Raw genomic sequence first — 23,877 nt, 5'->3', positions numbered from 1 at the left:
TTTCCTTCTGCAATGCAGACACCATGGAAAGAATACAGACAGTCCCATAAATAGGTAGTGTTTTATCATATTATTGTTATTCTACATATGGAAAACAGCTGAATATAGGAGAAATGTTTTCCTAAAATTACATAAAATTTGCAGAATTCCTGTTGGTTACTATTATGATTATATTACTAATACGGAAGTGCAGTTTAAGGGTAACTTTCCAAGGTTTTTATGCCTGCGCACTGTCTGGCTAGTAACAAGTGTTGGTCAGGGCTATAATGTTATCGTCCTATCTCCAACTTGTGCTTCTATTTAATATGGCTTTCCTTTGGCAACAAAATTAAGGGGTAGATTTTCAATTTGCTGCCTGGAATCAATGGAAGTTAAAATCGAGCCATTTCTATAATGGGTGGCCAACTCTCAATGCCAAATTTACGCCCAGGTGGCAAGTTGAAAACCTACCCCTACCCCTTATTTGGATTAGGTTGTAAGCCCCATTGGAAGTGGGGTGGGGTGTAATGCGTACCTATCTTTTGAAATGAAGTGATTCAACTGCAATTTTCAGGGAAAGTGGCATAATAATTTGGGCAAGTGCCAGACATTAGAAACAATACTGATTGGAAGCTTGTCTGTTGGGGACAGGAAATAGTATGCTGCTGCAGGATTTAAAGGCCTGCAGCGGTTTAAAGGGTGAGGCATCATCTCAGTAGTCTATGTCGCACCAAAGAAACTTCTTTAAAAATACCTGTGAACTTTACTGTTATGGGCATGATTTATTGATTCTGCTGCAAAGATGCTGTTGCAGGAGGTTAGGAAGAGGAGGGAGGCCCCTTTTGGAACAGATGAACAGAGTGCATCAAAGGATTGGGTATGGTGCTGGGTTCGTAATCCAGGTGTATTGAGTTCAAATCTCACCATGGCAAGTTACAACATTTAATTCACTAATTCTGGTAAATTGTGGGCCAGCACCAGGATAATTATTGTGACAGCAGCTGTACTGTTGTAAGCATTTAACTGGTTCTGTAATGCCTCTACCTCTATCCAGTGTGGTTTAAATGTGGCTAAATGCGACACTATGGCTGCGATTTCGCCGACTGAGGTGGGTCCGGGGCGGCCGGGGTCGGTGTCGCAGTCCCAACCCGCTGCCTACTGCAGCCCGCACTCTCCAAGTGATTTTACGTTAATAGGGCTTGTTAAGCCCACCCTACGAGGTTCCTGGCCAATTAATAGTAAACGGGTTTGATGACGTCATTTGATGACGCATCATCAGCCGGTTTCCTTAAAGGGGCCATGTCCAAATTGATCTTGACTGTTCTGCTTATGGAGGGAGTCACAGCACGCAGGGAGGTGCTCTTCCCTTCCCATGGGTGGAAGAGACCTCCTCAGGAGATCAATGCAGCCTGGTTGCACATTTCACAGGAGGGCACAAGCAGGGATGTGATCAGGAGGACCAGGCTGCCGTGGCGCAAGCCTTTCAATGATCTGAGTAGATCACGAAACGTTACTGCCAAGCCACACTCAACGTCATCCTGCTGTGCCACTCATCACATCTACATCACTCTGCCTTCCCTCTCCTACTCCTGCACCTCTTTACTCACACCAACTTACCTTGCACCTCCACCCATCCCTCTCTAGCTACATTATCACTTCCCCATCTCACTAGCCACCCCTCACACTCACCCTCAACCTACTTCAAGCATACGAACTAACAGCACACAAGGGTTGGCACCTGGGTGGTTTAGCCAATGTTCATATGAAGTTTCTATTAATGTGTTGTCAAACATTGAAATCTATATTTTCAACACTTTACCTTATTGGACAGATCTGTGCTCACCTTTGGAAGTGTCTTAGTGAGTTCCAGTGAATGTTGAGACATAACTCCCCCCCCCCCCCCCACTCCCCCCCTAATTGTGATGCATGTGAAAAGAATGGCTTGGACATTGTAGGGATGCTTTATGGTGCTGATGTGAGGTGGTGTAAAACCTGGCGTACCATGTAGCAACCAGGGTATACAGCATCAAGTGAAGTAAATCTGGTCATGGTGATGCCATTGCTGGCCTCCTGGGCAGCAATGTTGTCGGGTGCTGATGCCCGGTGTCCTGTGCAGCATCAGGTGATTGCGGAGAAGGTTGGTGCTGTTGGTGATTTTGGTGTGCCTGGTGATGTTGGTGTTGGGGCTGATCGTGGAGGATTCACAGGACCAGGGTGAGATTTTTTCAAGGGCACCGATGTTGCTGGAATAGATGGCAGCTGAAGTTGAGATGACTGAAGCGATCTGTCAACGGTGAGAGGGGTTGCTCCAAGGAGGTGACAGTGGATAGAGAGTTTACTCCAAACACTTCCAAATTGCATACAGCTCAAAAGTGTCTTCCAAGTCCTGAAGGCTCAAGCTTCTGACATTGGAAAGTGAACAGCTGTGAAATGGTAGCTTTCATACCACTTTTGCAGCTGTCACCTATTTACAGCGATGGGGAGACATAGAGAACCCAACCTACTTACCTGACGTGATCTCCAAACGATGTAAACCTCTTTAAAATAAGTGGTAAAATAGAAATAGGCTGGCAAAATAGTAGTTAACAAGCATTTAACTATTTTAAATGTCTCCCTCGCCGCTTGGTGTCAGCTCTGTTCTGAAATCGCAGACCCGACACTTTGGAAACTTACGTGGAGGCGGGTTCGGATTGGGTTCCCAACCTGCTGTCAATCATTTTGATTTTGACAGCGGACCCGCCTCTGAACCCGCCCTCTGAGCGCCATCAAAATCGTGGCCTATGTAGTTGACTCTTAATGACACGGGCAATAAGTACTGCCTCGCCAGTCTCGCCCATATTCTGTGAGCATGTTAAACAAAAACTAGCAGTAGCATAATCTCTTACTTCCTACCCATGCATTCCTTCACATTCTCACCTCCTTCCCATTTATGTCCATGGCACACCACTTTGCATTGGTGTGGGTTGTTAATAAAATTATGGTGGTGCTAAAGTTATTCCAATGAATCTGCCACATGCTCCATTGGTGCCTGCAATGAAGAGAAAGCTTCATTAATGTTGCTGCAAAGGAAAGCTATAGACACGAGAGTATTGTGTGCAGTTTCGGTCGCCTTATCTGAGGAAGGATGTTCTTGCCATTGAGGGAGTGCAGTGAAGATTCACCAGACTGATACCTGGGATGGCAGGAATGACGTATGAAGAGAGATTGGGTCGATTGGGCTTATATTCACTAGAGCTTAGAAGAATGAGAGGGGATCTCATTGAAACTTATAAAATTCTAACAGGACTGGACAAACTAGATGCAGGAAGGATGTTCCTGAAGTGGCGGGGGGGGAGTCCAGAACCAGGGGTCACAGTCTAAGGATAAGGGGTAAGCCATTTAGGACTGAGATGAGGAGGGATTTCTTCACCCAGAGAGTGGTGAACCTGTGGAATTCTCTGCCACAGAAGGCAGTTGAGGCCAATTCATTAAATATATTCAAGAAGGAGTTAGATATATTTCTTAAGGCTAAAGGGACCAAGGGATATGGGGAGAAAGCAGGGACAGGGTACTGAATTTGGATGATCAGCCGTGATCTCATTAAATGGCGGAACAGGCTCGAGGGGCCGAATGGCCTACTCCTGCTCCTATCTTCTATGTTTCTATGAGTCACACCTGTCAGTTACCGCACATCCTTGGAGGCTGACCTCAGAGCCTGTACATAGGTACAATGTTCCTCGAACATCCTTCTTTTCAGGTGAATACCCATGAGTTCTGGATCCCACGACTCTGACGTTATTGGCAGTCTTCTCCTCAGTCGCTGCTGGGAAGTTGACACATCCCTCACTCACCTTCCAGTCCTCTTTCTCTCTTGTGCTCTGTGAGTCAGCCGGTGCTGCATCCTCACTAAATCTATCTAATTGCCCCCGGATGAAAATATCTGAGCCATGCCTGGGAGTGAAGAAGCAAGTGATGCAGGGGGTGAGTTGGAAGAGGTTGCATAGAGGAACATTGGGCTTTCTATCTTTTCACCACCTCTTTTGTACACTCCACTGCCTCTGTGTTCGTACAGTCTTGGATGACCTGAAATTTCATTCAGTTATACATTGGGAAGACCAAAACCATTGTCTTCAGCCCTTCCACAAACTCTATGGCCTAGAAATTCAGTCGCGTTTGCGCCCACTTAGGGGCGAAAGAGTGGGTTGCGCCGGAAGTTTTTTAGTGCCCGAAATTAAGTTGGTCCCTAACAGCGGCGCTAGCCGGTAGCGCTGCGCCGGCACCGATGACGTCATCGGTGTGCGCAGCGCCCCGGTTCCAACGCGATTCCGTGCCGAAGGCCAAATTCAGTTGCGGCCGCCTCGCCCGCAGCGGCCGCAAACAACGTTTGAAAAACGGGGCCTTGCAGCTCCGAGAGGCCGGCGCATAAAGGTGGAGGGGCGGCCGGCCGCTTTCCCGGCGGCCGCATGGCCGCACCTCCCTCCCCGGACTCCTGCACCACCCCCCCGCGGCATTGCTGTCTGACTCCCGCGAGCCCGGCACTTCTCCGTGGTGCCGGGCTCATTTGCCGGGGGAATCCAGCGGCGATCTCACGGCTGCAGGCAGCTCCTCCTTAAGAGAAGGAGGAGGCCTGCAGTACCCCAGCCTGCCGCACCGCATCGGGTGGCGCAGCGGCAGCTGGACGCCTGAAATAGACTTTCATCGCCCCAAGCGAGGTGGCCAAACCCTGCAATAGCACCCGCCTCCGTCTTGGCCCGTCGCAACTGAATTTCAGGTGGGCGTTACGGGAATCCGGGCGAGCGCTAAATTTCGGGCGCTAAAGACCTGGCGGGGCCTTACTGAATTTCTAGGCCTATATCTTTGCCAATGATTCCATTCCCCTCCCCATTCATCATCCCAGGTCAAACCAAACTGTTTGCAACCTTAGCGTCTTACCACCCAAGCTTGGCACTGTGGTGATTATTCTTTATGTTTAATAAGAAGTATTGTGATTGGTTGTTTGTTTCCTGCCTTGGGATATATGCTGTAATCTCATTGGTAGTTGATGTCATGTGATTTGTGGTGGCCATCTTAAATTCAGTTCTTTCCAGCCTTTAGTTGGGACTGGGTGTTGAAGATGTGCTACAGGATTTTTAAGTTAATAAAGCCTAGATTAGAAAGGCAAATCTATTCTTTATTTCAATTTATTAACTTAATGTCAGAATGGAGCGATATCTTCAACCAGAACGATTCAATGCTGACCCTAATTCTGCAGGAGTGGATGATAAATGGAAACATTGGTATTGTACATTTAAAAACTTTTTGGGCGTGTTGGATCAAGAGTCTCTAAATAAGCTGAATATGCTGATCAACTACATTGCTCCGGATGTGTATATAAGTATATTTTGGACTGTAAAACTTACGAAGTGGCTATTTCTACATTGGAAAAGATTTTTGTTAAACCAAAGAATGAGGTATTTGCACGTCACCTTCTATCTGCCCGTAGGCAGCAGGTGGGAGAATCTTTGGATACTTATTTACAAGCACTTCGGTGCCTTAGTGTTAACTGTAATTATAAGGCCGTGACGGCTGAAGAATATAAGGAAGAATCGGTACGGGATGCTTTTATTAATGGATTACTGTCTAGATCAATTCGTCAGCGGTTGTTAGAAAATAAGACTTTGGATCTTAAGAGTGCTTTTGAGCAAGCTTCTACATTGGATGTGGCTCAGAGAAGTTCGGATTCTTATGCTCTTTTTAATCGGCCTGTGACTGTGGTTTCGGCAGTTCCGGATGAAAAGGAATTATGTGGACTTAATAGGAGTGGTTTACTAGATTCTGAAACAGTTTCTACTTCAGCGGCTGTTGCCTCTAGGATTCAGAAGTGTTATTTTTGTGGGAACATCCGGCACCCTCGTCTGAAGTGTCCTGCTCGGGAGGCTGTGTGTAGTAAATGCAGCAAGAGAGGTCATTACGCACGTGTGTGTAAATCATCAGGTTCAATTACCTCCTCTGTGACTATTCAGCCTTTAGATAGGGCGTTTATTGCATCAATTTCTGCTGCATTTGCTCATGACCTAAACAAAGTTATAGTTACGGCCCAAGTTAATGGGTTGGAAGTGAAGGCCCTTATAGATACGGGCAGTACCGAGAGTTTTATAAGTCTTCAGTTTGCAAAGGAGAAGCATTTGAAAATTTTGCCTGTTTCCTATCAGGTGTGTATGGCTCAGACGACTCTCACTTCACAAGTAGCTGGTTGTTGCCTTGTGAAGTTGATTCTTCTAGGTAATACGTATACTGATATACGCCTATCTGTTTTGCCTAATCTCTGTGCGGATATTTTGATTGGTCATGATGTGCTTCAGTTACACGAGTCTCTCAGTCTTTCATTTGGAGGGACTAAGCCACCTTTATCTATTTGTGGATTAACCTCTTTATCCATTTCTCCATTATCACTTTTTTCCAATTTGATGCCGGATTGTAAGCCAATTGCTACCAAGTCAAGAAGGTATAGCAGTCAGGATAGAGAATTTATTAATTCTGAAGTTCAACGTCTCTTATTGGAAGGAATCATTGAACCTAGTTGTTCGCCTTGGCGGGCACAGGTAGTTGTCACGACTAACGAGAGACATAAGAAACGAATGGTGATAGACTATTCCCAAACTATTAATAGGTATACTCAATTAGATGCGTACCCTTTGCCTAAGATTGATGAGCTTATCAATAAAGTATCTCAGTATAAGGTTTTTAGCACTATTGAACTAAAGAGTGCTTATCATCAGATTCCTATTGTTAAGAAGGATCAACCATATACGGCCTTTGAGGCTGGTGGAAAGCTGTATCAGTTTTGCCGAATACCATTTGGTGTTACTAATGGTGTTGCTTGTTTTCAACGGGCAATGGATGCTTTTATAAGTGATAACTCTCTGACACCTTTTCATACTTAGATGACATCATGGTGTGTGGCAAATCAAGGGTGGAGCATGATTCTAATTTAGAAAGATTCCTTCAAGCTGCGGAAAAAGTTGGTTTAACTTTTAATAAAGAGAAGTGTACCTTTTCGACCACTGAGGTAAATCTACTGGGGTACATTATCTCGGGAAACAAGATTAAACCAGACCCAGAACGTCTGCGACCATTGATTGATTTACCTTGTCCTACTAATTCTAAGGCTTTGCAACGAGTTGTTGGACTGTTTTCTTACTATTCTAATTGGATTGCAAATTTTTCACAGAAGATCCGGCCTCTTATTCGGGTTACGACATATCCTCTATCATGGGAGGCCAGGACGTGTTTTGATAATTTTAAAAAGGATATCCTTGGAGCAGTTGTGCATTCTATTGATGAGCAGGTTCCTTTTGTGATTGAGACGGACGCTTCTGATTTTGCAAATGGGGCTACTCTGAACCAAAATGGAAGACCTGTGGCCTTTTTCTCACGTACCTTGAACAATAGTGAAAAAAGGCATTCTTCAATAGAGAAAGAGGCGTATGCAATAGTAGAAGCACTGCGTAAATGGAGACATTATTTATCGGGGCGACATTTTACGTTGGTAACTGATCAAAAGTCTGTGTCCTTTATGTTTGATGTCAAACATTTTGGAAAGATTAAGAATGATAAAATAATGAGGTGGAGGATTGAGTTGGCATGTTACCATTTTGATATAGTTTATCGTCCGGGGAAGGATAATGTTGCTGCTGATGCGCTGTCGAGGGCTTATTGTTCTGTGATTCACGGAGATATGCTTATTAATCTTCACAATGCCTTATGCCATCCTGGGGTTACGAGGATGATACACTTCGTACGCAGTAAGAATTTGCCCTTTTCAGTTGAAGACGTCAAGCGGATGACTTCATCATGTTCTATCTGTGCTCGGTGTAAACCGAATTTCTTTAAGCCTCAACGAGCTCATCTTATAAAGGCTACTTCTCCTTTTGAACGTTTGAGCGTCGATTTCAAGGGGCCTCTTCCTTCAACTACTCAAAACCGATATATATTTACTGTTGTGGATGAGTTTTCAAGGTTCCCTTTTGCTTTTCCTTGCGCAGATGTATCAGCTGCTACAGTTATCAAATGTCTGACTCAACTTTTTGTCATCTTTGGGATGCCTGCGTATATCCATTCGGATCAGGGAAGTTCTTTTATGTCTTCCCAGTTGAAGGAATACCTTCAGAGTCGGGGAATTTCTACTAGCAGAACTACCCCGTATAATCCCCAGGGTAATGGACAGTGCGAACGATACAATGGGGTGATCTGGAAGGCAGTTATGTTGGCTTTGACATCCCGGAACCTTAAGAATACACAGTGGGAAATGGTACTGCCTGATGCCCTGCATTCCATTAGATCATTGCTTTCAACGGCTACTAAAGTGACCCCCCATGAAAGGCTCTTTAACTATCCGCGGAGATCTACTACGGGATATTCGGTACCTTCATGGCTTACTATGCAGGGACCTGTGCTGCTTCGACGCCATGTTAGATTGTCAAAACATGATCCTTTAGTGGAGGAGGTGGAGCTGTTGGAGGCAAATTCCCAATATGCTCATATTCGATTCCAAGATGGGAAAGAAAGTACCGTTTCAATTAAAGACTTGGCTCCTTGTGGTGGCCAGCCCTCTTCTGAGGATATTAACAATAGTCATGATTCAGATAATGTGGATGCTGTTACAGATACTACGAATATTTCCAATCCGACTGCAGATAATTATACTTCTATTAGTCAGCCCTCGATGGATGTTCATGACTGTCCCAGTTTACCTCCTGATGGGATTTCTAATCCGGAAACCGTTGAAAATCGGGATATGGATAGCCTTCCTGCAGAAGATACCTCTGTGTCTCCTGGTGTGGGAGGGCAAGGAATTTCACCAAGGTTAAGAAGGTCGACACGAACAAGATATCCGGTTGACCGATTGAAAATGGACTTTTAAATTGATAGTAATGTTTTAAAATTGTTGAAATATTATATTATATTGTTTTAGTTGAGAGATACTTAATACTTATGTGCAATGTTACTATTTGTTGTTGCTCACTTAGTATTGTGTCATGTTGAATAGTTTTATTTTGTCTGTGCATAGTTTTAGTTGTAAATAATTCATTATAAATTGTAAAGGTTATTTAGGTTGGAGTATATTTTAAAAGGAGGGGTGAATGTGGTGATTATTCTTTATGTTTGGTAAGAAGTATTGTGATTGGTTGTTTGTTTCCTGCCTTGGGATATATGCTGTAATCTCATTGGTAGTTGATGTCATGTGATTTGTGGTGGCCATCTTAAATTCAGTTCTTTCCAGCCTTTAGTTGGGACTGGGTGTTGAAGATGTGCTACAGGATTTTTAAGTTAATAAAGCCTAGATTAGAAAGGCAAATCTATTCTTTATTTCAGGCACCCAAGCTGAGCTTCCATAGAATAATAGAATCATAGAAAGTTACAACACGGAAGGAGGCCATTTCAGCCCATCGTGTCCGCGTCGGCCAACAAAGAGCTATCCAGCCTAATCCCACTTCCCAGCTCTTGGTCTGTAGCCCTGCTAAGGGAAACAGGTCATTTCTATCCACTTTATCTATGCCCCTCATAATCTTATACACCTCAATAAGGTCTCCCCTCAGCCTCCTTTGTTCCAAGGAAAACAGACCCAGCCTATCCAGTCTTTCCTTGTAGCTAAGATTCTCTACTCCCGGCAACATCCTTGTAAATCTCCTCTGTACCCTCTCTAGTGCAATCACATCTTTCCTGTAATATGGTGACCAGAACTGCACGCAGTACTCTAGCTGAGGCCTAACTAGTGTTTTATACAGTTGAAGCATCACCCCCCTGCTCTTGTATTCTATGCCACGGCTAATAAAGGCAAGCATTCCATATGCCTTCTTAACCACCTTATCTACCTGGCCTGCTACCTTCAGGGATCTGTGGACATGCACTCCAAGGTCCCTTTGTTTCTCTACACTACTCAGTGTCCTACCATTTAATGTGTATTCCCTTTCCTTGTTAGCCCTCCCCAAATGCATTACCTCATACTACTCCGGATTGAATTCCATTTGCCACTGTTCTGCCCACCTGACCAATTTATTGATATCTTCCTGCAGTCTACAGCTTCCTTCTTCAGTATCAACCACACAGCCGATTTTAGTATCATCTGCAAACTTCTTAATCATACCCCCTATATTCAAGTCTAGATCACTGATATATACCACAAAAAGCAAGGGACCTAGTACTGAACCCTGCGGAACCCCACTGGAAACAGCCTTCCAATCACAAAAACACCCATCAACCATTACCCTCTGCTTCCTGTCTTCGAGCCAATTTTTGAATCCAACTTGACACTTTGCCCTGGATCCCATGGGCTTTTAACTTTGTGACCAGTCTGCCATGTGGAACCTTATCAAAAGCCTTGCTAAAGTCCATATACACTACATCAAATGCGCTACCCTCATCTACCCCCCTTGCTACCTCCTCAAAAAGTTCAATCAAGTTTGTCAGACACGACCGTCCCTTAACAAATCTGTGCTGACTATCCTTGATTAATCCGTGTCTTTCTAAATGAAGATTTATCCTGTCCTTCAGAATTCTTTCCAATAATTTTCCCACCACCGAGGTTCGGCTGACTGGCCTATAATTACTCGGTCTATCCTTTTCTCCCTTTTAAACAAGGGTACCACTTTAGCAGTCCTCCAGTCCTCCGGCACCAGACCTGAAGCCAGAGGGGATTGAAAAATGATGGTCAGGGCCTCTGCTATTTCCTCTTTTGCTTCGCTTAACAGCCTGGGATACATTTCATCTGGGCCTGGGGATTTATCCACTTTTAAAGCTGCTAAACCCCTTAATACTTCCTCTCTCTCACTATGTTTATTTCATCTAATATTTCACACTCCTCCCCCCTAATAGCAATGTCTGCTTCGCCCCTCTCTGTGAAAACAGATGCAAAGTATTCATTAAGAACCCTACCGACATCTCCACCTCCACACACAGATTACCCTCATGATCTCTAATAGGCCCTACCCTTTCTTTAGTTATCCTCTTACTCTTAATATATTTATAAAACATCTTTGGGTTTTCCTTGATTTTACTTGCCAAGAATTTTTCATGCTCTCTCTTTGCTTTCCTAATATCCTTTTTAATTGCACCCCTGCACTTTCTGTACTCCTCTAAAGATTCTGGAGTATTTAGCCCTCGGTATCTGTCATACGCCTCCCTTTTTTTCTTTATCCTATCCTACCTTCTTTCCAACCCCATTAATTTTCCAACATAAGGATGGCCTACTTTCACTTCCAGAACATCGCCTGCCTCTGACTCTGCCTCAGGCCATCTGCCTATTCCAATGCTTTCCTGGCCAGCCACCCATTCTCCACCCTTCCTAAACTTCAGCTCATCCAAAACTCTGCTGCCCTAACACGCACAAAGTCCTGCTCACCCATTAGCCCTGTGTTTGTTGAACCACTTTTGCTCCCAGTCCCCCAACACCTCCAATTGAAAATTTTAATTTATGTGTTCACATCTCTTCATGGCCTCACCCTTCCCTATCTGTAACTTTATCCAGTCATACAAACCTCCAGAAGCTGTACATTCCTCTGACTCTAGCCTCATGCATCTTCCATTCCCTTCATCCCACTATTGGTGGCAGCGCTTTCAGCCACTCGGGAATTCCCTCCCTGAAACTCTCTGGCTCGCCACCTGCCTTTCCTTCTTTAAGGCCGTCTTTAAATTCCACCTCTTTCACTAAGCTTTTTGTCACTCCTAATATTTACTTCTTTGACTGCGTGTCAATTTTTGTCTGATTACGTCTCTATGAAGTGCCTTGGGATGTTTTTCTATGTTAGGGGTACTGTATGAATGTAAGTTGTTGCATTGACTCTTGCTGGTTCCATGGGCACCTACAGTCTTCCAGTGAATTGCTCAAGTGGTTATTCTTCATGTGTAAGCCTGAGCTGTGAGTATTGGAAGGCTAGGGAGAATATTGTACACGAGCGATCCTGTCCTGTCCCGGCATTCACGTTAACTTTACAACAGGGGTCAATCAGGTGCAGGGTCCTTTCCCTAGCCAAAGGCTGCTCAGGCCAATTATAGTGTCCCACTGCTCCCTTGGCTAAGATCAACTAACTTGGCACTGATTAGAAATTGAGCCATTAACCTTCCTGCACACTGAGTCAACAGGGGAACTCAAAAATACATGTCAAATTTCTTTGAAATATACAGTGATCAACAATATAAAAGCAAATGGAGAGAACAGAACACAGCAGCATTGGAAAGGCTTCATGGTCAGATATAAACTAACCACCCACCACTACCTGTAAATAATCAGGTTTATTTTAGTTTGACTGTAAGTGTAGATAATGATTACAGTAAGTTTCCATAGCACCAGAAGAAAGAACCTATGAGATTCTTGAAAGCTTACGTAGCTGTATTTTTTTTCCAATGATCTATTAAAAGCTTTTACCCTTAAATTTGAGGCACTTGAATTTTGAGAATAACATTACATTTTTGATTTTAATTATGAAAAAGTTAGAGCGGTGATATGTAACCAAGGCCCAAACCAGACGAGTACTTCAAAATAGCTTTCTTTTAGAATTTGTGATTGTGAGGTATCACAGCTTTGAAATGAATGAATTAGTACTCCATTCAGTGAAGGCACTGAAGCTGGCATTATGGTACATTCTTAGCAATCTTTTAAGATTTTTTTCACTGTACAGTATATTTGAAAAATGCTGCTACAGTGGAGACTTGAGAATGCAAATCAGATCAAAGAACAAAATGCCAATCTATGGTACCTCTTCAATGCCATTTATATAGCAGAGGTGCTAACCTTGGCACAATAGTAGCACCCCAGACTCAAGCACAAAATCTAGGCTGACACTCTAGTGCAGTGCTGAGGGAGTGCTGCACTGTCGGAGGTGCCGTTTTTCAGATGAGACATTAAACCAAGGCCCCGTTTGCCCTCTCAGGTGAACGTAAAAGATCCCATGGCATTTATTTTGAGGAAGAGCAGGGGCAGTCACCTGGTATCTTGGCCAATATTTATCCCTCTACCAACAGTTTTCTGTTGTGTTTCCTACAATACAACAGTGACTACACTTCAAAAGTACTTGATTGGATGCAAAGCACTGCGACGTCCTAAGGTTGCGAAAGGCGCTATATGTAAAAGCAAGTCTCTCTTCTTTCAGAATAATGAGCATCATCCTAAACCAAGGATATAGTTTCTTTGTTGATTAGTCATGTGTTTAACAAAATTTAACTGTATTACAGTTAAAGCTGCAGCAGCAGATAGGAAATATAACTTAAGTTAAAGGCCTAGAAATTCATTATAGTCAAGCAATGGGCAGTGTTTAGACTAAAAATGGTTAAGTAGCGCCAGTTTAAAATCGTCTAGGCTGCACACAAAATTCGTCCTCACTCCTCATTAAAATAATTGCAGTCATGATTCTCATTTAAAAACCCAAGCTCACTGGCATTGCACCGAAAAGATGGACCAATATCGGGTGTAGTCTAAACTCAAGTAATGATTGCCACCGGCTTTTTTCACTACTTAAAGGGGAGGTTCATTGATGCTGCAGCACCTCATTCTCAGCATTGATGGGTGTGCAGCTGCCTCAACAACCATAAGAAGAAGGACAAGGAGAAGGAGCACTTATTTACAAATCTTGATGGCAGATCACTGCCCCAGGGAGAGAGCCTGGAGGTTTTCGGATGAAGCTTTGGAGGCATTGGTTTTAGTGGTGGAGAGAGAAGGTGGGTGATCCTGTACATGCCAAATGGCAGGAGGCCCTCGCCACAAGTCTGCCGGACTATGGGAGGTGGCACACCATGTCACAGGCAGCACTGTGGTCCCCAAGACCCACACCCAGTGCAGGAAGAAGTTTAACAACCTCACATGGGTGGTCAGGGTGAGTGAAGGCTTCAACAAATGCTACATACCACCATCTGCACCACAAGCTTCACACACTGCTCAATGCACCACACCCCCAGCACTCAACCACCAACAATCTCTACCTAGCAACACTCACACCCACATCTCACACCTTGCACACAATGACAGCTATTCAACCATGGTACAAGGGTCATTAGTTCTTAGAATTCATGTCATATTTGTGATATGTTTATAGATAAATTTATTTAGTGTGTTTGGAATATTTTGTGGTCTCGCTCATTTCACCTTTTTGCCCAGGAGGATGCTGTGATATGCCATGAGAAAGGGATTGTATGATGGGGATGTGGTGAGCTACGGGGATCTGGGGTTTCATTCATGTCAATCGGAGTCTGATGAGCCGATCACGGACAGCCCGTCCAGAAGGCCGATTGCCTTTCTGCCTCCGTCCTCTTTCTCTTCCTCCTCGTCCTCTTCCTCCTCTTCCTCCTCGTCTTTGTCCTCCTCGTCCTCCTCCTCCTTGTCCTCTTCCTCCTCATCCTCTTCTGCCTTGTCATCCTCCTGAGATAATCCCGCAATCCCACAGCCCCCATGACTATGAGGAAGTGTTGTGAGCAGAAGCCTTTAACAAATAATGAGTGACTTCTGCACTTGAATCAGCAATCCCTGTCACTCAAAAACTTGAAATAACTAAAGAGAGCTGTTTCAGTTGCAGGAAGTAGCAAACAGGCACTGAAACTGCAGAACCAGGTTAGTTGGAGCTGATTGGGGATGGTACCTTTAAATATCGCCGCTGCAGCCAGCTTCCTGCTGGTAGACACCAGCTCTCCCTGTCGTTGTTCTGCGCTGCTGTTAAGCTAAGTGGCTATAACGAGGTTGAGAGATTGGACATCCAGTGAGCGTTGCACACTCACTGACGTCACGATCTCCATGATGGCGAGGTCCCTGGCAATCGAGTTTAATGGCTGCGCTACCGGCAGCACCAATATGGTGTATGGTTCTGGAACTGGCATCAGCTGTCGTTACAGCTGTCTACAGCATTTTAGCACGATGGTGCTAACGTGTGGTGCAAACCACATGAATTTCTAGCCCATTGTGTTTTATTTTATTGATTTATTCACGGGATGTGGGTGTCACTGGCAAGGCCAGCATTTATTGCCCATCCCTAATTGCGATTGAAGAAGGCGGTGGTGAGCCACCTCCTTGAACCGCTGCAGTCCGTGTGGTGGGGACCTCAGGAGGAGGCTGAGATAGATCATCCACTCAGCACTTCTGGCTGAAGATGGTTGCTAATGCTTCAACCTTGTCTTTTGCACTTGTGTGCCAGGCTCCGCCATCATTGAGGATGAAGATGTTCAGAAATGGCAGGAGCCTCCTCCTCCCGTTAGTTGTTTAATGGTCTACCACCATTCACGACTGGATGTGGTAGGACTGCAGAGCTTTGATCTGATCTGTTAGTTGTTGGATCGCTTGGCTCTGTCTATAGCATGCTGCTTCCGCTGTTTAGCATGCATGTAGTCCTATGTTGTAGCTTCACTAGGTTGGCATCTCATTTTCAGGTACATCCGGTGCTGCTCCTGGCATGCTCTTCTGCAATGTTAATTGAACCAGGGCTGATCACCTGGCTTGATGGTAATGGTAGAGTGAGGGATATGGCAGGCCATGAAGTTACAGACTGTGGTGGAATACAATTTTGCTGCTGCTGCTAATGGCCCACAGTGCTTCATGGATGCCCAGTTTTGAGCTGCTAGATCTGTCCTGAATCTGTCCCATTTAGTATGGTGGTATTGCCACACTTGAAAAAGTGTAACATCCCCACCGACACCTGGGAATCCCTGGCCCAAGACTGCACAAAGTGGAGGAGAAGCATCCGGGAAGGCGCCGAACACTTCGAGCTGGATTTTAACTCAGGTGCGGGATGGTGTCGTGTTATCCGCATTTCGTGTTATCCACCTGAATCTAAATGGATGTGGGAGATTGATGCAATTTTAACTTAATTGTCCAATTGATCTCCAAAGTGTGGGAACCCTTGGCAAATGAGTTTTTCCTGACTGAAAGTCCCCTCCGATGACGTCATCATTGTTGCTGCATTTAGGGTCTGCAACAAGCCTTGCTTCTTCTGCAGGCTGCCAACCTTTTGGCCTTTCATGCTAGAGGGACCTGGAGGCAGAATGACCAGCGAGAGACCTAGGTCTTCTCCCAGGTTTGATGACGTTGCCTTGCAAGCTTTAGTTGAGGGAGCAAGAGCTCATAAAGAGGTGCTCTTCCCTTCTTCAGGGAGGAAGAAGCCTCCCCAGCAGACCAAGGCTGTGTGGATCCAGGTGGCAGAGGAGGTCAACTCATTATCAGTAACCCGCAGAACCTGGATTCAGTGCAGGAAGAGATTTCATGACCTTCTGCGCACTGGAAAAGTGAGTATGAATTTCCCATCACCCTCAATCTGATCCCCATTGCCTTTCCTCACCAGCACTCAGCTTTAGCAATCTCTTCCTCCACATCCCACTTGACACTGACATCCATGCACCCTTACCCATTCCCTCTCTCTCTATGGTCACATTCACCTAACTATTCAACTATGCAGCCCTCACACTCCCTATCACTGTGATGCTATAAAAACAACTGACAACACACAGGGAGGGCCCTTGGTCTTGCCACCTCACTCCATCTTTGTCTCCTTCTAAGCATCTATGCTATGGAATCTCTACACTCCTTCATTCTCACTCAACCTCCACTTGTCTCCCTCATTGCAGGAAAAGAGAGCTCACAATAAGTGAGAAAGAGCAAGGACAGGAGGAGGGCCACCCTCAGTAGCCAACCTCACCCCCTGGGAGGAGGTGGTCCTGGAGATCGTAGGAGTGGAGGAAGATGCGCAAGTGGGGGACGGACAGACGGGTGCATCACAGCAAGCTGGTGACAGAATAGTTTTCCATCTCTCTCATTGACATTGCATGAGTCACTGATAATGATTGTGAAGCTTTAACAGATGGACTTATGATCATCTGCAATATTCAATGTGCATGTAACCTTGGCATCACATCTCTGACTCTTTCCTTTACTCCCCCATAGGACCATCGCAAGCAGCCGTCCCCACTAGCCAGGAGGAAGAGCCTGAGCACCCAGACTCCTCAGAGGAAGCTGCAACCTCTGAGGGCACAGCGTCAGCAGAATTAAGCGCACCCAGCACCAGCGCAGACACTCACACCTCGGTGGGACCATCGCGAGATAGAGTAGTGTTGTCACCTGGTGTATCACAGCTCACAAGTGAGCATCAGCAGATTGTGGAGACAGGGACAGCAGTGGAGAGTCCTAGTCAGAGGGCTCAGGACTCTGCCAGCTCGGCTCAGCTGCATGTCGACCCTCTGGCTCTGGGTCCATCCAAAAGATCAGCAGTGCTGGAACTCCAGGAACAGATGCAGGAGTCTCTGGCAGGTTTTGTCTCCAGGGTCGCTGCGAGTGTGGAGTGAATGGAGGAGTCCATAGCGAACATGAGCAGAGCCTTTGTGGAGTCATTGGCACATCAACGCATCACCATGGAAAGGATGGCAACCTCCATGGAGGTGATAAGTCGCCAGAGTGCAGAAAACATGGTGAGTGTTCAGAATAGAATGACATCTCTGGAGGAGCGATGGTCATCTATTGAACAGAAAAACCAGACCTTCATGGAAGTTCTTCTGAGTAGGACTGCCAGTGCAGATACGGGTCCCCATTGCCCCCCCGATGTGCAGCAAGGTGCTCTCAAGCCACTTCCAAGCGCTGGCCCCTTCTGGCCTCTGCAGCTTCAGGTGGGTGAGCAGCAGCCTGGCGCTCCTGTTGCTGCTGCTGTTGTTCCTGGTTCTGCTGGTGCCGCGGCTGTTGCTCGAGCTCATCTAATGCCCAGAAAGGAAGGAAATAAATGGCTCCCATGCTTCTGGTATAGGCCTCAGTTGAGGAAGCGCTCAGTGAAGATGGCGAGAGGGGTGTCCCAGGAGGTCACATTGGAGATGGGTGTCAGGCTCCAAACTTCCACAGGTGTGGTTAAGCCTTCTAAAAGTTGCCCCAGACCTGAGACCACTAAGTCCTGCCACCTTCAAAAGATGGCTGATCAAATCTCTTTAATGGTTGACCTGCAGTTGATAGTCGGCAATCCAATAGTGCTCCGGCCAGATTTCACCGCCGTGTTTCCCACCAGGCGTGTTTAACGTGGGAAAAGGGTTAAATTCGCAAGGGCCTTTCAAAATAGGATTATAGAGGCTATTTAGTGCTTGTTAAGGGCCTTAACGACCTATCCCACCTGTTGGAGGCGGGACGGAGTCGGGACCATTAGACATGACTGAGTTAAAGTTGCTCGGAGTTGGGAACCAGGCGAGGGGGGGGGGGGGGGGGGGTCCCGCCCGTCAGTTTTCGCAATTTTAACCCCCCACACACCTCCAATCACGCCTCCACGGCCCATTGAAAATCGAGCCCCTCGAGTCTCTTTGCCGGGAGCAAGCGGAAGCCAAGCACAGGCAGCGCAAGTAGCGCACGTCAACCCAAGCACCACACCCACCCGCCCCTTCAATCACCGTCTGCCCCACCTGTGACAGAGACTGTAGTTCCCACATTGGACTCATCAGTCACCTGTGTTAGATCCGTGTATCTTGATGTTGTGTGTCCTTCAATAACTAGACACGAGACTGCAGGGAACAATCAACAGGTGTTTACTGGATGAGGGTTACTCTAAAACTAACTGTACAGATCCCTACTCAGGGTTTATATACAGGTGTGGTCACTGCCGGTACTACAGTATACAGGAGCTGTAAAAAGTAGTTCTCCCCTTAAAGGTACATACACTACAACCTGGGAGCTCATTTTTAATGTGGAAGCAAGTCATAAGAACATAAGAAGTAGAAGCAGGAGTAGGCCATACGGCCCCTCGGGCCTGCTCCGCCATTCAATAGGATGATGGCTGATTCGAACCTAGACTCACATCCACTTCCCTGCCCGCTCCCCGTAAACCCTAATTCCCTTATCAGCTAGGAAACTGTCTATCTCCGTTTTAAATTTATTTAATGTCGCAGCTTCCACAGCTCTCTGAGGTAGCAAATTCCATAGATTTACTACCCTCTGAGTGAAGAAGTTTCTCCTCATCTCAGTTTTGAAACGGCAGCCCCTTATTCTAAGATTATGCCCCCCTAGTTCTAGTCATCAGTGGAAACATCCTCCCTGCATCCACTCGATCAAGCCCCCTCACAATCTTATATGTTTCGATAAGATCGCCTCTCATTCTTCTGAATTCCAATGAGTAGAGGCCCAACCTCCTCAACCTTTCCTCATACGTCAACCCCCTCATCTCCGGAATCAACCGAGTGAACCTTCTCTGCCTCGAGAGCAAGTATATCTTTTCTTAAATATGGAAACCAAAACTGTACGCAATATTGCAGGTGTGGCCTCACCAGTACCCTGTATAACTGAGGCAAGACGTCCCTGCTTTTATACTCCATCCCCTTTGCAATAAAAGCCAAGATTCCATTGGCCTTCCTGATCCGAGGGACTGCCTAAGAAGAAGATTGCCACACAACACAATAGAGAGTGTCCTCAGCGTGAAAATGGGAAGTCTCCACAAGGACTGTGCGGTGGTCACTGCTACCAATGCTGTCATGGACAGATGCATCTGCGACAGGTAGATTGGTGAGGACGAGGTCAAGTATGTTTTTTCCTCATGTTGGTTCTCTCACCACCTGCTGCAAACCCAGTCTGGCAGCTATGCCCTTCAGGACTCGACCAGTTCGGTCAGTAATGGTGGTACTGAGCCACTCTTGGTGATGGACATTGAAGTCTCCCACCCAGAGTACATTCTGTGCCCTTGCAGTGCTTCTTCCAAGTGGTGTTCGACATGGAGGAGTACTGATTCATCATCTGAGGAAGAGTGGTAGGCATCAATCAGCCCATGTTTGATCTAATGCAATGAGACTTCATGGGGTCTGGAGTCAATGTTGAGGACACCCAGAACAACTCCCTCCTGACTGTATACCACTGTGCTGCGACTTCTAGTGGGTCGATCCTGCTGGTGGGACAGGACGTACCCAGGAATGGTGATGGAGGAGTCTGGGATGTTGGCTGATAGTATGACTATGTCAGGCTGTTGCTTGACTAGTCTGTGGGACAGCTCTCTCAATTTTGGCACAAGTCCCCAGATGTTAGTGAGGAGGACTTTGCAGGGTCGACTGGGTTGGGTGTGCCTTTGTTGTGTCTGAATTCGATGCTGAGTGGTTCTTACAGTTTTATTCTTATTATAATTTTCTTGTAGTGGTTTGATATAACTGAATGGCTTGCTAGGCCATTTCAGAGGGCAGTTAAGAGTCAACCACATTGCTGTGGGTCTGGAGTCACATATAGGCCAGACTGGGTAAGGACGGCAGATTTCCTTCCCTAAAGGACATTAGTGAGCCAGATGGGTTTTTACGACAATCCGATAACTTCATGGTCACCATTACTGATACTAGCTTTTTATTCCAGATTTATTTAATTAACTGAATTCAAATTCACAAACTGTTCTGGTGGGATTTAAACTCATGTCTCCGTATTATTAGTCCAGACCTCTGTGATACAAATATAATGGAGGTGAAATTGGATAAAGCTCAAAAATGGGTGCGGGGAGCGCAAAGCACGATGTGCCCGCGCCCGTTCAAAGTGGTGCAGGCAGCACGCAAAATTTTTGTGGCCTGCTCATTATAATGATTGGAGCGCGGATCTCAGCGCTAAACGCGCTGCTGGTTGGCTTAGCGCTCAACAGGGGTGCAAATATCACCGGCAGTCTACTGGCCAATAAAATTTGGCCTAGGCTCTCTGCGCTACTTAAAGGGGAGGTGCTTTGTTGCAGAAGCACCTCATTGTCACTCTGAGGCCATGGCCCAACAGGGAAGAGGGAGGAAAAGGAGGTTCTCAGATGCGGCACTGATGGCCTTGGTGCTGGGGGTGCACAGAAGACGTCAGGTCCTCTACCCACAGAGGGGCAGGAGGCCTTATAAGCAGCCAGAAGGCTGTGGGAGGAAATAGCACAAGCTGTCAGTTTCACGAGTGTTGTCCCCAGGACCTGGATCCAGCACCACAAGAAGTTTAATGACCTCACACGAGTGGTCAAGGTGAGTGAATGCATCTTCAAATGTCCCATTCAATATCCCACCATCTGCACAACTAGCCTCACAAGTGAAAGCGACCCAACATCTCAGTGCTGCAGTGGAAGCTCAGACTGCTCTCCTGCAGGCTTGGCTTGCTGCCATGTCAGCTCAGAAAGCTTGCCGCCACGCAAGATCAGACTGATACCATCGTGGCTGGGTTTTTGAGTTTGGAAAGGGCTTGCAGGGTCTCGGCACTCCAGTAATCTGTGCTCCAACAGATGGCTAGGATTGCTGATGCGCCACTCCGGGGGCGTGGCAATGGCTCGGTGGAGCAAAAACCTGCTGTTCTCTCAAAGGATGACAGCATGCCTACTCCCACCCCTGCCCTCCGCCAGTGCCATTGCTGCTGCCTGTCAGCCAGCCAGACCAGACTGCTGCCGCCCATGCCAAGATGGTGCAGTCTACAGCCAGACCTTCTAGGCCCAGAGCTGCTTGAGGTCATCCTGCAAGGCCATCTGCAGTCTCCCCCACGGAAAATCAGCAGCCTTCCACCAGCCATGCTGCAGCCACTGGGGGTAGCACTGCGTAGGAGCACTAGAATAGGCAAAGGAACACGAAAGAGAGACACTAAGGGAATGCGCAAGAGTGATTAGTTGATGTGTAGTTTGGGATTGATTAATTTATAAATAATATTTGTTTTATGGTGGGTCTAATTTTAGCTTTGTGCCCAAGAGAACACTGTGATGTTCCGTGACGGAGGGATGGTAAGGTGGGGATGTGGTGAGCAATGGGGATCTGGGGTTCCATTCAGGGGAACCGGATTCTGATGAGGCACTCACGGACAGCCCGTCTGGAATGGGGATCTGCTGCCTGCCTCTTCCCTTCCTCCTCCTCCTCATGAGATGCTCCTGGAACCCATGATGGTAAGGGCTGTGCCCTCTTGGTGGCCAGGTAGTGGAGGATGCAGCCAGCCACCATGAAATGGGACACCCGCTCCGGCGTGTACTGGAGGGCTCCTCCAAAGTGGTCAAGGAAGCGGAATCATTGCTTCCCACCCCCAATGGTCTGCTCGATGACGCTCCTCGTGGCAGCATTGCTCTCATTATATGAGTGCTGGCCACGAGTGGTGGGGTTGCGGAGATGAGTCATCAGCCAGGTGTACAGCGGACAGCCCTTGTCCCTGAGCAGCCACCTTTGGTTTTGATGTTGTGGCTGGAAGATTGCTGGCACGCTGGACTGGCACCGGATGAAGGCATTATGACTGCTGCCAGGATACCGGGCATTCACCATCATGATGTGCTGGGCGTGGTCGCACACCAACTGCACATTAAGTGAGTGGTAGCCTTTGCAGTTGCGGTTCATCTCATGATTGATATGTGGTGCCTGCAAAGCCACTTGTGTGCAGTCGATGGTGCCCTGCACCATGGGGAAGCCCGATATCCTGGCAAAGCCACATGCGCTCTTTTCCTGCTTCTCTCAATTCCGAGAGAAGACAATGAAGTCCTTTCTCCTGGAGTTCAGAGCCTCTGTGACTTCCCGGATGCAGCGATGGACAGTGAACTGGGAGATGTTAACCATGCCTCCTACTCCAGACTGGAAGGATCTGGTGGCGAAAAAAATTGAGGGCTACGGTCACATGAGGGCCACTGGCAGCACCATCGTCTCCCTGTTCTGAGGCTCCAGGTCTGGTTCCAGGAGGTGGCAGAGTTCCGTGACCACCTCCTGGTGAAGCGGAGCCTCCTAATACACTGCTCCTGGCTTAAGTGCAGGTAGGAGAAGTGCTCCCTGAAGACCCTAGGTGGGTAAGGCCTCCTGCTGAGACCCCTCCTGTTCCCCCTCCTCCTGGGAGCAAGTGTTGTGAGCAGAACCCTTTAAATCAGAAGCAACACTTTCTTCACTTACAGCAACGCTCCCTGTCACCTTACCAACTTTAAATAACTGTAGAAAGCTCCAAGCTTTTACAGTGCCAGTACAAATCAAAAAGCAAGTTAGCTGCAAGTTATTGCTGATCCCTTTAAATGCAGCTGGTGGGGGGTCCTTCTTGTTCGTGATTTGGAGAGGGCGTTGAATGGAGCAGCAACTTCAAAAATGGTAGATCGTGTGTCAAATCAGCATTGCACACACATTGACGTCACGATCTGCCTCATTACCAATTCCCTAGCACGTGCAGGCAATGGTCGGGCTGCTGACCTGTCGAAAATGCCGGCTGCCGCGGGACTCACCAGAAGTGGGTGGAAGTGAGGCTGCCGCCATTTTTCCTTCGAAACCGGTTTTATCAGCCTGCGCTAAGGTGCTGAATTTCATGGCCAAAGGTTCAGTTAAACTTTGAATGTAGCCTGCATTGTTTTTTTTTAATTGTCAGACATACTGAGTTGACTGTTCTCAGACAAGAGAATGGTGCAGATGCTACAATTGATCTGAGAGAACCTAGGCTAGGGAGAGGGAGAAAATGTTAAGTCCATGAATGATTGAGACACGGACTAGCAGGAGAGAAACAAAGAGATGTTTACTGGTGAAAGGCATAAACGAATCTAACCAACAGAGGCTCTCTAGCGCCTTTTATACAGGGGTGGTCACTGCCGGTATTGCAGTCTGAGACCAGTTATTCTCTTAAAGGTACATACACAACAATTCCTCCCCTTTTAGATAAACAGTACATAACATTCATTTAACACTAATTATAACGAATTACAATCACAATTACTGTTGCTAGATACATTGGTTAAGTTTAAGCAATTATAAGTTCAGTCTTTGAGGAGGCTTCCTGATTCTGTCTGGATAACGCCTCTTTGGAGTATCAGGTTCTTCTGGCAATGTTGAGTCGGAATCAATGTCGTTGTTTGGTTCATCTGCTTCCAATATTACCGGTTCTGCGGTAGCTGCAATTGGAACGTCGATTTCATTCCCAGGTGTATCAGATCGTGGTGTGGAGTTGACGTTTTCCAGTGACTCTAGAATCTGGTCAGCATGGTGTCTTACAATGCTCTCCCCAACGTCCACGGGATACATGAGAGG

General features: G+C 46.6%; 1 protein-coding gene across 1 annotated transcript in view; it reads left to right on the top strand.

The window, feature by feature from the left end:
- gucy1a2 (guanylate cyclase 1, soluble, alpha 2) overlaps window positions 1-23,877 on the top strand; it is a 366,843-nt gene that overhangs the window by 95,786 nt on the left and 247,180 nt on the right. The gene's annotated exons all lie outside the window — the stretch shown is intronic.

This window comes from Somniosus microcephalus, chromosome 10, assembly GCF_052327205.1.
Source record: "Somniosus microcephalus isolate GS21.2 chromosome 10, FLI_Smic_1.0, whole genome shotgun sequence".
NCBI lineage: Eukaryota > Metazoa > Chordata > Chondrichthyes > Squaliformes > Somniosidae > Somniosus > Somniosus microcephalus.
The sequence above is the reverse complement of the archived record's forward strand: the minus strand, read 5'-3'. Positions and strand labels throughout refer to the sequence as shown.